This window comes from Psittacula echo (assembly GCF_963264785.1).
Source record: "Psittacula echo genome assembly, chromosome: 2".
NCBI lineage: Eukaryota > Metazoa > Chordata > Aves > Psittaciformes > Psittacidae > Psittacula > Psittacula echo.
The window spans coordinates 160,566,622-160,577,649 of NC_137737.1; the positions used below are offsets into that span (position 1 = coordinate 160,566,622).

Below are 11,028 nucleotides of genomic sequence, written 5' to 3' on the forward strand. Positions count from 1 at the left end.
GGCTTCACTTCTCTAGGAGCATGTAATGGGAGACAGTGACAAAGGCTTCCTTCAAGTACAGCTCAATAATAGACACTGCTCCCCTCTTTGCAAACACCCAGTGGCTTAAACAGGGAAGACATCAAGGACAGTTTCCCCTCTCAAAATTCACACGTAAAACCACAGCCCATCACCTTGACCTTGATGGGCATGGCAGTGCTTTCCAGGAAGGCTCCTTTTTTTTACCTTCCCGAGGAATGAGGTCAGGCTCAACTGTGGGCTCAGCCCCAAGGACCCAGTGGTCCACTCAACATGGGTATGGGCAGCTTGGAACTGAGGGAGCACATGGCCAGTGAGGACGCAGCGGCTTCCCTGAGCCCTCACCACCTAGTGAACTGCACCCACTATAGGAGCCTGGGTGCTTAAGTAGAGAGTTACAGAGGGTAAACACAAGAATTTGGGGCACTTGGAAGAACTCCCCTCATCACAGGGCTCGCCTGCTTCAGCCAGGCCCACCAGGCCTACAGTCTGCTCTCATGAGCAAACCTCTAACGCCTGCTTGCAACACCACACACAGGAATGGCACCCAGGGGGCAGAAGCCCAAACAGGCAGCATCCTTTCTATCACCTACAACCTCACAAGCCAGAGGGGCACCAAGACACCCACAGAGCTCACTCAACAGGAAAGGACAGGTCTAAAGACAGGTTTAGCGATCTGACAGCAAAGCACGGAGGGACCAAATGGGATGGAAGGGGCAGCTCCTCATTGCCAGCATAGCTCCACAGCCCAGAACAGCCTGGCAGGGCTGTTACAACATGGAGCCTCCTCTTCACAAACCTCCTCCAAAACACACCACACAAGTGCCATGGGATGACCTCACTGATGACACCCCACCTCACCAAAGTTTTGGTTGCATGTTATGCCAAATTCCAAAACATGAGCATCAAAACCAAGACTTTGGCCTCTAATACTTATACTTGAAAGCTGCCTCAAAGGCCAGATGGACACGTTCTCAATAGAACGACATGAAATTGCAGAACTACAGGAAGGAAAATACAACCACAACTAAATTCTTGCAAGGATCTGACACACACCAGCTGCTTGCACAAACATGCTGTCATGTACAAAGATGCTGTCTCAGCCCCCTCAGGCACTCCAGGACCAGCATAAAAGCCGGCCCAGCGCCTCTGTCCCTCACTCGCCTCTGCTGACGCCTTCTCCTGCGCGCTCAACAAGGTGAGCCTCAAGCCCCTTGCCCTCTGCTCCTGCCCCCCTGGCCCGGCTCTTCCAGCACGCTCTGCCCCGGCCTCAGCACCCTTGATGCCTCCCCAGCACCACAGCCCCACAGCCCCACACCAGCCTCCCCACTGCCTCGCCCTCCTGCACCACCGCCCCTCGCACCCCCATGCTCTCAGCTCTCCCCACACCCTCTCTACTCTCCTCTCCTCTCCTCTGCCAGGGCCCCTCCACACCACAGACATGGCCTGCTACGACCTCTGCCGCCCCTGCGGACCCACCCCGCTGGCCAACAGCTGCAACGAGCCCTGTGTCAGGCAGTGCCAGGACTCCCGCATCGTCATCCAGCCTTCCACCGTGCTGGTCACCCTGCCAGGACCCATCCTCAGCTCCTTCCCCCAGAGCACAGCCGTCGGATCCTCCTCATCCGCTGCCGTGGGCAGCGAACTCAGCGCCCAGGGAGTGCCCGTCTCCTCTGGGGGCTTCGGCTACGGCCTTGGCTACGGTTTCGGAGGCCTGGGCTGCTACGGCAGAGGAAGAGGCTACAACATCTGCTAAGGGACATTGACAACATTCCTGAAACCACTCACCTACATTCTAGAAGCAAAGACACGGATTGAGGATGCACGTCTGGGGTAATGCTGGCACACCAGTTCACTTTCCACAGCTCCTTCTCTTGTGGCACTAAGCAAGCAGGGAAGTGGCCAGCCCAGGCTGCCTGGTAACATGGCCCATGGATGTCTTCCTCTTCTCCAAATTCCTTCTCTGCAACACCCCATCTGCTGTGTGCAGTACTCTGTGCCACACCAGCATCTCACAGGCAAACAGCAGCGGGGGACCTCCACTGGGTTCCTCCCCAGGCAAGCCAGGAAGACTTCGGTTCTCTGACAGTATCTACTGTATACAGAAGACCTCAGTGCACGGTCACCCTACTTGCATCTCAGCTCTGTTCCTCGTTATGCTTGTACATTTTCATGCTTTTATCTCAATAAAGTTCTCCTGCATCCCAACCTTTGCCACCTCCTCCGCTTTTCTTCTACTAAAGATATTCCAGCTTCACGCAGCACAAAGCCAGGGCTCAACAGGCTGTCAGTGTGGGTGAAAAAGGCCACAAGGATTCTTCCGGGAAGTATGCCACCACAACCAACAAAGACTGGCACCTGGGGTGCATTCACAACCTGACAGAGATTTGAGCCAACGCTGGCTCAAAGACAGTCTTGAACATGACAACACTGCCATGAGCACGCCTCTGATGGAGTCACCACAGATTCATGAGACCATTCGGGTGGTGCCTCAGGCCTCCCCTGCTGCAAGGGCCTTGGGTGTCCTATGCAGTGTTCACAGGTCACCACTCTTCCTGCTCTGAGATCATCCTCTCACCCAGCTGTGGGTCGGTGTTGCACTGACCACCTGGCTGCTTGGCCTCCTTTCCACACACACCAGAGTTCCTAGGCCATGGTCTCACTTTACTATGGGGTCCACAAATGATGAGTTGGAGTTTCCTCAAGCCATCAGCACCTCTTCACCATGAAACACAACAGAGACCCACGCAGGGAGTCTCCTGATCCCCATCCTCCCTCGCTAAGGGTCATTGACAGCATGCCTGGAACCAGCCACCCACACCATGGAAGCCATGGAAATGATTGAGGATACATGTCCGGACTATTTCTGATTTGCTCCTCACAGCTCCTCTTCTGAAAGCACCAAGAAAGGAAGCAAAGCAGGGGCCAGCCCAGCCTGTCTGTTACCATCACCCATGGACCTCCTCCTCTTCTCCCACTTCCTTCTCCACATCACTCCATCTGCTATGTCAGGTACTCTCTGCCACAACCAGCATCTCACAGGCTAAGAAAGATTCAGAGGACCTTTAGTGGGCTCCTCCCAGTTCAGGGCAGGAAGACCTTGGTACTCTGACTACATGTACTTCAAACAGAAAACCTCAATGAATGGTCATCCTACTCAGACCACCTCTCTACCACCTGATGCTTTCACATTTTCGCTCTTTTGTCTCAATAAAGATCTTCTGCATCTCAGCCTGTGACGCCTCCACTTCCTTACTTCTACTAAAGGTCTTCTGACTTCACACAGCACAAAGCCAGGCCAGCGGAGCGGTGGAAAAGGACCTCGAGGTCTTGGGCAGGAAATATGCCACCACAGCCAGCAACAACTCAGGCTGACACATGGAGGTCTTCCAGAATGTGACACAAGACCACCACTGGCACGAGCTATTGATTTGATAACGCTCCCCCGTGCATGCCTCTGATGAAGTGCCCCTGTGCCACCACACACTTGACTAACTCTCCTCCCCAGCATGGCTCCCCAGCCCTCCCAGCAAACAGAATCACACAATCATTCAGTTTGCCAGAAACCTTCCAATAGCACCTGCTTCATCTCCTCTGACACAGCAGGGCCACTTATAGCAGCTTGTCCTAAACATGCCCAGTTGTGTTTTCAGTAGATCCCACCAAGGAGACTCTACAACCTCTTCCACCTATTGACAATCCTCACGTGAAAAAAGGTCTATGTCAATTTGGCAATTCCTTCTTTGCCCATGGAATTCCATCTGGTTTCCCTTGTGGCCACGGCCTGATCATGAGCCTCTGGGCCCAGCCCTTCAGCCACTTTGCAGTCCGCCTCACTGGGTCCTTGCACAACCCAGACTTTCTCGACTTCTCTAGGAACATATACTGGAATACAGTGACGACGGCTTCCTTCAAGTACATCTCAACAACAGACACTGCTCGGCCTTTCTCTTCTTCTCTAGGAACACATAATGGGATACAGTGACAACGGCTTCCTTCAAGTACAGCTCAACAGCAGACACTGCTCGGCCTTTCTCCAGCACCCAGTGGCTTCAACAGAGAAGACATAGAGGTCGGTCAAGCACAATTTCCACTCCCAAAACCCACATCTAAACCACAGCCCATCACCTTGACCTTGCGGGGCATGGCACTGCTTTCCAGGAAGGACTCTTCTTCCACCCCCATGGATCTCTTCCACTGGGGAGCCCAAAACTCGACACAGAACTCCAGGTGATGCTTCACCAAGGAGCAGAAGAGTGTCCATTCCTCCCCTTGCTGCAAGGACCTTGGGTATCCCATGCAGGGTGCCAGGGTCACCACCCTCCTTGCTATGCAGTCCTTCTCTGACCCAGCTGTGGGTCCTTGTTGCACTGACCACCAGGCTGATTGGTCCCCATTCCAAACATGCCCGAGTTCCCAGGCCATGGTCTCACCTTGCTATGGGGTCCACAAATGATGCCTTGGAGGTTCCCCAAACACCAGCCCCTCTTCACTGCGCAGTCCAACAGTGACCCATGCAGGGGATGTCCTCACCAGCATCCTCCCTGCTGCAGAATCTCTGGACCACCTCTGCAGGAGACCCCAACTCACCATCCCTCTGCTCTGAGGTCACACAGAAAGCCCCCACTGTGAGGTCACAATCCTCCTCACCTTGGTCCAGAGAGGCTCTGCATGGGGCACAGGGACAAGTGCAGTACCAAGCCTGTGACCCAGCCCTGCTGTGAAGACGGGGCTCTCTGTGGTGTTGACCTTGGCTGGGCACCAAGTTCCCTCTGAGCTCCTCTATCACTCCTTTTCCTTAACTGGATGAGAGGAGGAGAATATGACCAAAGGATCCTGACTCAAAATAAGGACATGGAGATCACTCATAGCTTTTCAACGGCAACAAAACACACTTGACTCAGGGAAATTAATTAAAATCACCAAAATCAAAAGTCAGTAGAATTCTGGGAAATAAAAAGAAATCTGAAAACACCATCCCCCTCTCCCTCCCTTCGTTAGGTTCAACTTCCCTCCTGAAGTACATATCCCCTCACCCAAAATAGCACAAAGGGATGAGGAATTGGGGATTGTGATCAGCTGAACACACATTGTCACTTCTCCTCTTTCCTTCACACACACTTTCCCTGTCCATCCTGGGATCCCCTCACACAAAGTGGTCCTCCATGAACTTATGCATCACACATGCTCCCAACAGGCTCTACCAGACATGGGGGAAGTTTCAGGCCTCTTCTCACAAAGCCACGTTGGCAGCCCTATGCCTACAAAACACTTTCCAAAGAAATACACTATTGCAAGGGACAACCTTAGAGCACAAAGGGCACCGAGACACCCCCACAGCTCACCCAACAGGAAAGGACAGGCCTACAGACAGCCTTAGAGACCTGGCAGCAAGGTGGCGAGGGACCGAATGTGATGGAAGGGGCAGCCCCACACGGCCAGCACAGGCCAAAGCCCAGACCAGCCTGACAGGGCTGCTACGACGTAGGGACCCCTCATCACACCACATCCGCAAACCACACCAAAGGAGCGCCGCAAGATGACATCACCAATGACACCCCCACCTCTCCAATGCTTCGTTTCCATGTTTTGCACAATCTGTCACACACCATCAACACCAAGTTTTTGACCTGTCATAATCACACTAGAAAGCTGCCGCCAGGACCAGATGGACACATCCTCAAGAGAAGGGCATGAAATTGCAGAACTGCAGGAAGAAAAACACAACCACAACTAATTGCTTGCAAGGATTTGACATACACAAGCTGCTTGCACAAACATGCTGTCATGCACAAAGACTGCCTGAGCACCCTCAGGCACTCCAGGACCAGCATAAAAGCCGGCCCAGCGCCTCTGTCCCTCACTCGCCTCTGCTGACGCCTTCTCCTGCGCGCTCAACAAGGTGAGCCTCAAGCCCCTTGACCTCTGCTCCTGCCCCCCTGGCCCGGCTCTTCCAGCACGCTCTGCCCCAGCCTCAGCACCCCTGACGCCTCCCCAGCACCACAGCCCCACAGCCCCACACCAGCCTCCCCACTGCCTCGCCCTCCTGCACCACCGCCCCTCGCACCCCCACGCCCTCCGCTCTCCCCACACCCTCTCCTCTCTCCTCTCCTCTCCTCTCCTCTCCTCTGCCAAGGCCCCTCCACACCACAGACATGGCCTGCTACGACCTCTGCCGCCCCTGCGGACCCACCCCGCTGGCCAACAGCTGCAACGAGCCCTGTGTCAGGCAGTGCCAGGACTCCCGTGTCGTCATCCAGCCTTCCACCGTGCTGGTCACCCTGCCAGGACCCATCCTCACCTCCTTCCCCCAGAGCACCGCCGTCGGATCCTCCTCATCCGCTGCCGTGGGCAGCGAACTCAGCGCCCAGGGAGTGCCCGTCTCCTCTGGGGGCTTCGGCTACGGCCTTGGCTACGGCTTCGGAGGCCTGGGCTGCTACAGCAGAGGAAGAGGCTACAACATCTGCTAAGGGCCCTTGACAGCACACCTGAATCCAACCACCTACACCCTGAAACCCATGGCAAGGTCTGAGGATGCAGTTCTGGGCAGTTCCTGACATGTTCACCTGCTGTCCGCAGCTCCTCGTCTCGAGCCAACAACAGAGGAAACAGGGCACGGGGCCTGCCCAGGATGCCTGAAAATATTGCCCCTGCACCTCCTCCTGTTGTACTATTTCCTTCTTCGTATCATCTCTTTGCTCGTGTCCAGGTCTCTCTGCTGCAAACCCCTTCACACAAGTCAAATACTATCCGGGGACCTCTCGTATGCTGCTTGTACTGCAGGGCAGGAAGAACTCAGTGCTCTGCCTAAATGTACTGCAAGCAGAAGTTTTCTGCTCATGGTCACACTCTTGCACCTCTCACTGTCTCACTTCCACTTGGTGCTTTTGGTGCTTTTACATTTTCGTTCCTTTGTCGCAATAAATTCTTCAGCATCCCAGCCTGAGTCTCCTCACAATCACTTTCAACAGCAGGAACCTCTCCAGAGAAGGTGCTTTAATCCCTTTTCATGAACAGGGCAACTAGAGCTGCATGTGTGGGACCATGGCCAGTTGGGTTTTCAGTAGCTTCCAGCACAGATACTCTACCACCTCTTCCACTCTTTGTCCATCCACACAGGGAAAAAGGCTTGCCTGGTTTGCCCATGCAATCCCATCTCTTTCCCCTTGTACCCAGGGCCTCTTCTTCTGCACATGCACACCAGTGACAAGAGCTGGGTTCCCACCACTACTTTCCCTGCCATCAAGGGTTTATTCACATTGATGATGGGCCCCCTGCACATCCTTCACTCTTGTGTTGCTCAATTCTCAACCTCTTCTCTACGAAAGATGATCCAGACCCTTCCGTCTCTTGGTGACCCTGCACTGCTCTTGCTCTGTAAAGTCCAAGTCCTTGCTCACTGGGGAGCCAAGAAATGAATCCCACATGGGATTCTCCTTACCACTTCTGAGGAAAAAGGGATGGTCCCCTCCCCTTACCCAGTGCAACATTCCTCAATGCAGCCCTGGAGACTGGTGGACTCTTTTTTCACAAGGGTACGTTCCCATCTCATACTCCATTTGCTCTCCATCAGGACCACAACGTCCTTCTCTGCTAAGATGGTTTCTAACCAATTGGGCCCCCAGATATTCCTGCTACACGGAGTCACTTCTCCCCAGAAACAGGACTTTGCATCTGCCCTGGATGAACTCTTGTCCTTCACAACATCCTCATGGACAAGTTGTTCAAATGTGAGATGAGCAGGTTCATGACATATTGGATAAAGAACTGCTGAAGAAGAGCTCTGAAAGTGTCATAGTGAATGGGGCTAGATGTGCTTTGTCACTGGTCACCTGCAATGTTCCTCAGGGCTCCATTCTAGGGCCATTTCTGGACAATATTTTTATCATACATCTACAGGCAGGAGTTGAATGCACTGTTCACAAGTTTGCTGATGGGACTAGGAGCTGCTGTTGATTCTCTTGAAGGATAAGAGGTCTTGTAGAAGGATCTAGATAGGTTGGAGCATTGGGCAACCATCAATGGCATGAAAGTTAAGAAGCACAAACGCTGGATTCTGTGCCTGGGATGGAGCCACGCTGGACACAAGCACGGCCTGGGAGAGGAGTTCCTGGAGAGTACCCCTGCAGAAAGGCGCCTGGGGGTGCTGGCTGGCAGCAGGTTCAATAGGAGGCAGCAGTGTGCCCTGGCAGACAAGAGGGCAAACCGCATCCTGGGGTGCATGTGACTGTTCACTCAACTCTTGCTCTGATTTTGGCTACCCCAGCTTTTGGTGCGGCCTGAGTTATGCTGGCAGCAGTGCCAGGAGGTCAAAATGAGGCACCTTTTATGCAGAACATGTGGCAAGAAAGTGCTGTAGGGGCATTATGCAGCCAATATCACCTGGAAATTGCTGTCTCCTGCACATCACCTTTTGTCTGGCAGTTCACTCAGAAACCACTAAATTATGGAGAGGCATCAGACCAGACCTCCAATCTGGAAGGTACAAAACATCAGGTAACCCTAAAAAGCTTTTGAAGCAGATCCAGCAGCACCTGGAATGCTGAGGCTTTCATGTTTCCAGGAGTGACACAAGTAACATCCAAACCATGACCGAGCAGGAAGAAGGAGCACTCTTACCATTGGCAGGTAATTATGTATTTTTTCTCCTATGTACGCTATATGATGATTCAGATTTTGCAAGTTATGACTTGGATGCTGAAGAAGTGAATTTATGTCTTAACCTACGCAGGGAAAAGATGGGTACAGCCCTGATTTCTTGTTTTTTTCATTGTGTTTCGTTATGACCTCAGGACATAGAGTTGAAATAACTGAAGAGATTCTCCTGTAAATCTCAAAAAAGATAAATGGAGCCTAACACTGGGCACAGGTAGTGCTCACCAGCCTCTAGTGGGCCAGATCCACCCTCTTGATTTTCTTACAGAGACAAAGGGATGAGCTCCATTGCAGCCATCAGGAAGCACTGCAAGAAACCCACAAACCACAGAACACGTGTGCCACAGGACAACATCACTGACGACACCACCACCTCTCCAGTGCTTTTGTTGCATGTTCTGCCAAATGCCCTGACATACACGATCAACACCAAGCCTTTGGTCTCTAATACTTGAAACGTACCGCCAGGGCCAGAAGGACACGTCCTCAACAGGAGGACATGAACATTCAGAATTCTTGGAAGGAAAACACAACCACAACTAATTGCTTGGAAGGATTTGACACACACCAGCTGCTTGCACAATCATGCTGTCATGTTCAAAGGCTGTCTCAGCCCCCTCAGGCACTCCAGGACCAGCATAAAAGCCGGCCCAGCGCCTCTGTCCCTCACTCGCCTCTGCTGACGCCTTCTCCTGCGCGCTCAACAAGGTGAGCCTCAAGCCCCTTGCCCTCTGCTCCTGCCCCCCTGGCCCGGCTCTTCCAGCACGCTCTGCCCCAGCCTCAGCACCCCTGACGCCTCCCCAGCACCACAGCCCCACAGCCCCACACCAGCCTCCCCACTGCCTCGCCCTCCTGCACCACCGCCCCTCGCACCCCCACGCCCTCCGCTCTCCCCACACCCTCTCCTCTCTCCTCTCCTCTCCTCTCCTCTCCTCTCCTCTCCTCTCTCCTCTCCTCTGCCAGGGCCCCTCCACACCACAGACATGGCCTGCTACGACCTCTGCCGCCCCTGCGGACCCACCCCGCTGGCCAACAGCTGCAACGAGCCCTGTGTCAGGCAGTGCCAGGACTCCCGCGTCGTCATCCAGCCTCCCGCCGTGCTGGTCACCCTGCCAGGACCCATCCTCAGCTCCTTCCCCCAGAGCACCGCCGTCGGATCCTCCTCATCCGCTGCCGTGGGCAGCGAACTCAGCGCCCAGGGAGTGCCCGTCTCCTCTGGGGGCTTCGGCTACGGCCTTGGCTACGGCTTCGGAGGCCTGGGCTGCTACGGCAGAGGAAGAGGCTACAACATCTGCTAAGGGACATTGACAACATTCCTGAAACCACTCACCTACATTCTAGAAGCAAAGACATGGATTGAGGATGCACGTCTGGGGTAATGCTGGCACACCAGTTCACTTTCCGCAGCTCCTTCTCTTGTGGCACTAAGCAAGCAGGGAAAGGGCCTGCCAAGGTCCATGCCTGGTAACATGGCCCATGGATGTGTTGCTCTTCTCCAAATTCCTTCTCTGCACCACCCCATCTGCTGTGTGCAGTACTCTGTGCCACACCAGCATCTCACAGGCAAACAGCAGCGGGGGACCTCCACTGGGTTCCTCCCCAGGCAAGCCAGGAAGACCTCGGTGCTCTGACAGTATCTACTGTATACAGAAGACCTCAGTGCACGGTCACCCTACTTGCATCTCAGCTCTGTTCCTCGTTATGCTTGTACATTTTCATGCTTTTATCTCAATAAAGTTCTCCTGCATCCCAACCTTTGCCACCTCCTCACCCTTTCTTCTACCAAAGCTGTTTCAACTTCACGCAGCACAAAGCCAGGGCTCAACAGGCTGTCAGTCTGGGTGAAAAAGGCCACAAGGATTCTTCTGGGAAATATGCCAACACAACCAACAAAGACTGGCACCTGGGGTGCTTTCACAACCTGACAGAGGTTTGAGCCAGCACTGGCTCAAAGACAGTCTTGAACATGACAACACTGCCATGAGCACGCCTCTGATAGAGTTGCCACAGACTCATGACACCACTCAGGTGGTGTCCAGGCTCCCCCTGCTGCAAGGACCTTGGGTATCCTATGAGGTATGTGCAAAGGTCACCACCCTTCCTGCTCTGAGATCATCATCTGACCCAAGTGTGGGTCAGTGTTGCACTGACCACCTGGCTGCTTGGTTCCCATTCCACACACTCCAGAGTTCCCAGGCCATGGTCTCACCTTACTATGGGGTCCACAAAATTGGGAGTTTCCCCAAGCCATCAGCAACCCTTCACCATGAAACCCAATAGTGACCCACGCAGGGGGTCTCCTGACCACCATCCTCCCTGCTGCAGAATCTCTGGACCACCTCTGCAGGGGACCAC

General features: G+C 53.9%; 3 pseudogenes across 3 annotated transcripts; all 3 read left to right on the forward strand.

The window, feature by feature from the left end:
• The first annotated feature begins 1,459 nt into the window (after positions 1-1,459).
• Positions 1,460-1,774, forward strand: LOC308217506 (feather keratin 1 pseudogene; annotated as a pseudogene). Its single transcript has one exon. The product of its transcript is annotated as a feather keratin 1 pseudogene (transcript).
• A 4,399-nt stretch (positions 1,775-6,173) lies between these two features.
• Positions 6,174-6,488, forward strand: LOC308217515 (feather keratin 1 pseudogene; annotated as a pseudogene). Its single transcript has one exon. The product of its transcript is annotated as a feather keratin 1 pseudogene (transcript).
• Positions 6,489-9,656: 3,168 nt separating this feature from the next.
• LOC308217553 (feather keratin 1 pseudogene) lies at positions 9,657-9,971 on the forward strand (annotated as a pseudogene). The gene has a single exon. The product of its transcript is annotated as a feather keratin 1 pseudogene (transcript).
• Positions 9,972-11,028: the final 1,057 nt, after the last annotated feature.